This window comes from Nycticebus coucang, chromosome 16, assembly GCF_027406575.1.
Source record: "Nycticebus coucang isolate mNycCou1 chromosome 16, mNycCou1.pri, whole genome shotgun sequence".
NCBI lineage: Eukaryota > Metazoa > Chordata > Mammalia > Primates > Lorisidae > Nycticebus > Nycticebus coucang.
The window spans coordinates 12357244-12361562 of NC_069795.1; the positions used below are offsets into that span (position 1 = coordinate 12357244).

Below are 4319 nucleotides of genomic sequence, written 5' to 3' on the forward strand. Positions count from 1 at the left end.
CTTAGGGAAAGGGATTATTTTTTCTCTTTGGGCATAACTCCCTCAACCTTTGACATTGACCCTTCTCACAGTGGACATTCAGGAAGTTTTACCCTTCAATGCTCTCGTCTTTCTCCCTTATAAAGTTGTCCACTATGCCAAGAAAAACTGGCAGCCTGACAATGTGACAATGAACAGTTAGCGGAAAATGTATTTTTTGTGTTTCTATATATTTATTTATTTTGATTTCAGGTTAACGTGAGGGTACAAACAACTAGATTGCAATATTTGCATGGAGTCTCTCTTGTAGTTGTGTCCTGCACCCAAAAGGCTGTTATACCCTTACATTGATCTCCCCACCTCCCCTCTCTCCTCTCCCTCAATCTCCCTCCCACCAACTTGAATTGAGTTTTTCTTAGGTGAGCATGTATTAGCTCCTCTAAAAATATGAAACACTTCTTGAATTTGCGTGTCATCCTTGGGCAGGGGCCAGGCTAATCTTCTCTGTATCATTCCAATTTTAGTATATGTGCTAGGGAGCACTTGTGTTACTTTTTAAAGTACAAAAGGATCATATGTTTTTGGTTTTTAAAAATATAAATACCACCAAAGGGCATGCTGTGAAAATGAAAAGTCATGCTCTTTTCATCTTTGGGATGGTTTGACTGCATTCTTGATAATTTTATGTGGAGGTAGATGATGCGGGTGTAGAGAGCCTGTGGTTCCCCAGCATTCTTTTTAATGGATGCATCATCAGTTGTTCAAACAATCCCCTCTTGATAGACACTTAGCTTATCTTTAATTTCTCACTTTTGCAAATCATATTATGACCAACCTCCTTGTACATATGTTCTTGGACACTTTCAAGGACTAGCTCAGGAGGATATAGTCCCAGAAATGGAATTTCTGGGTCAGAGGGTGTAAACATTTTATGTATTGGTAGAGACTATCAAATTACTTTCTAAAAAGGTTGTTCCCACCCACGTTACTTTTGCCCCCTCCATCCCATAAGTGTATTTCTAAGTTTAATTGCTTTTATACATGTCCTTAGCTGGACTTCCAGTGGGGTCCAGGATCCCGATGCCTGGTTTGCCTGTTACCCTGGCAGCAGTTTTCCTATTGACATTAGTAAGAATTCATAGAAATAATGCCACCTGTATAACAGCTTTCACATGTAAGGCTTAAAAAGAGCCAAAACAAAACGACCTAACAAAAAAGAGGTGGAGATTTGTGTGTATGAGTCTGTAGTGAATTTTTTAGATCCTCCCAAAGATATAAAGTCTGGAAGGTTTTCCATATGGAAATTTCTATTAGCTTTGATATCCTGGGAACATTTTAAATTTCTACTGAAAATGTCCAGAGGAGTTATACAGATGGTAATTGAAGCCATGCCATCATGTCTTGCTAAATTGATTTACATACCTGTCACAAAAGTTTGGACTCTAAAGGGCACAGAATTCAGTATATAGTTGGATAAATATGACAGTTATGGTATTTTTACAAAGAATTATTCCCCAGGCTCTAGAGCCAGATTGTATCCGCTCAACTAAGTGACACTGAGAAAAATCAGCTTTTGTAATTTCACCAAACAGCTTCATTTCTAGAAATCAAGGTGTTGTAAGCAGAAATATTACTTTTAAATTAATTGCAAGCAATTGAAATCTTGGTATTGATTTGAACTAAAACAAAAGTAAGTAAGTCATTTTAGATATCAAGCCAGTGCCTGTGACTACCCTTAAGATACAGCAATTGGATGTGCAGTTTCTCATTTAAAAAAAAATAAGACTGTCACAAGAATAACTTAACATACAATTCTGGCCAGTTTCATGCTACCTGGAGAAAGTTCCAACTCAGAAATAGGATAGAGGACAAGCCAACAACAATACAGTTTTTAATCCAACGTTCCCAAATAATTTGGGCTTATGCTAAATATCAGTGATAATAATGAATGTTACCATTACCAAGAATCGAGGTGTGTTTAAATGAGGGACTCGTATACCAGAAGTTATTTTCCTACTGAAATTTCAATAGTCACAGAAGCAATTATCGCTATTATCGTTATTGTTAGTGCTACCACTGATTCTACCCTTCCTATATGCCAGGCATTATATTAAGTATTTCTCACCTATTTTCCAAATACCGATCCTATAAAAAAGGAAATGTCCTTTTTTACGCCTTTGTCTAGGCACCGAGAAGTCCAGTAGCCTGTGCGAAAGGACAGGATTGGCAAACGTGCGTGGAGGGATTCTCCTCCCTCCCCCTGTCTCTCACGCGTGCTCTTATCACCGTGCCACACGTGTCATCGCTTCAGGTGGCTCTTGCTGCAAAACGACACAATGCCTCCTGGCATTTGAAAAGCATTTAGAGATCTTATTTTGATAGTCATTCTATGTGCAAAGCGTTCTATGCACAGGGGTGGGGCAGGATTTCTTTCTCTGAAAAACAAAACACACAGGAGTTGGAACAGGTGGACTACTTAAGCCAAGCCGGCTTTTTGGTCTGTTCTTCATGTCTCAATTTCTGTAATGAAATTTTCCCACCAAACAGGAACACAAATGCCTTGGTTGTAGAAGACTGAATTGGGTCTATTCTGGAGAATGACACTTCTCCCATTGAAACGGCCCCTTTCTTGGACGGGGTGAGTGGGAGAGTGTGTGTGTGTGTGTGCATGTGTGTGTGTGCTTGTTTGCCTCGTGAAGCGGGCATTCAGGTGGTGCAAGGCTGTGAGTGACTTGCTCAGCTATTTGTGAAGAAGCTGGCAAACTTGGGCCTTCCCCCTGGCAGGGAGGAGAAAGGACTGCTTGTTTCCAAAAGATCAGTAAAAAGGCTGGTGCAGGTGGGGCCCCCATCAGTGAAAAGTTGTTGGAAGCAAAGGCTGCAGGTGCTGTCTCTGGAACATAGACGTGAGCTTCCTGGGCCGGCGCGGGAGAAAGAGGACTGCCAATCCCCAAATAGAACTGCACTGTTGTCCCAAGGGTGAATGAAAAAGATGTTTCAGTGCTGTGGACGGATCTGGATGGTTTGCCATGGAGGACAAAAAGTCTCCTATAAAATTCCATTTACATAGTCCTATCTCACTTGGGCTTTTGGTGACCAGATTCAATTGTGCTGGTGTCCCCTGTGCAGTATGATATCATAGCTTCAGAGGAAGGCTTTATTTAGAGGTCACACTAGTTTGTCCTGGGGATGTAGTCATTTTTTGTGTCACGGACAATGTTTTACTGTGGAGATATGAGCCAGATGGCTCAGCCACTTGCAGTCCGGAGCTAAACAGTGTCTGTATTGTTGGTGAATAAACAGAATCCATTGTTCACTGCTCATGAAACTCTAGTGCCTACCACTGTTTAGAGATGAAGTATTTAATAAATTGTTAGGTCTTGCTTAAATAATCTGTAAAATAACATCTCAGAAGGATGCAGGTGCCCCCAAAATTGAAATCTCATGTGATCTCAAAAACAATAACCACCTTTTTATCTGGCTTTCTTCCTTCCCCGCCCCCTCTGTCTCTTGAGGCTATTCGCTCTTACAGTATTGAAGGCTCTGATTTTGGTTTCTTTCCCACCACAATCCATATGCTAATATGATCTGGACCCCCTGTCCTGGGTGGCAGGGGGCGGGGGGCGACAACAAGACACTTGTGCTCGGGTTCCGTCCAACTTTCTCGCCACCATCCAGATCACCGATACCCATTTGTCAACCCAGAATGGCACAGTGGAGCCTTACAGAGTAGCGTGTGTGTGTGTGTGTGTGTATCACGGAAACGGAGTTTGGACTTTGCTTCCTCCCTTCTGCCTGACATTGTTCTTGACACTCTGAAGATAAAAGGTGCAGTGTCTGGAGAGCTCTTTTCACCCGCTGAATCCGCCTAACTCATGGTGGGAGTCTGCTCACTTACCCAAACAACAAACAACAACACAGCACAGTAACCTGGAAGCATTGCAAAATATTTGTTTCCTTTTGCAGAATGAGTTTAGAGTGTCACTTTCCGAGCCCTTACTACCACTTGCTTCCTTTCCTTTTCTTTCTTTCTTCCGGCACACATCTTGCCTTTCCACACGAAGCACGCTTTTCCATTGAACTTCGCCCAGCTGTGGCTGGGTATATTGCAATGTCAGAAGTATTCGTTTCCTGCCTTAATTGCAGCCAAAGCCAACCTTGACTGGCAAGGAGAAAGCTGCTGACAGGTTTGGGCTGGGTCCAGACCTCCTCAGACTTTCTGTCAGCCAACTGTTTGACAGTATATGCAAATGCTATGCAAATGTGGGGACACTGGCCGAACACCTGCAGAAAGTGACCATCCTCACTCAGGCTTGGCCTCCTGTGTAACTGGGGGTTTTGAA

The 4319-nt window shown here is 42.3% G+C and overlaps 1 non-coding gene across 1 annotated transcript; it reads right to left on the reverse strand.

Annotated features, from left to right (window-relative positions):
• Positions 1-420: 420 nt before the first annotated feature.
• Positions 421-522, reverse strand: LOC128568203 (U6 spliceosomal RNA). The gene has a single exon (XR_008375026.1). It is a non-coding gene; the product is annotated as a U6 spliceosomal RNA (small nuclear RNA).
• Between the last annotated feature and the right edge of the window lie 3797 nt (positions 523-4319).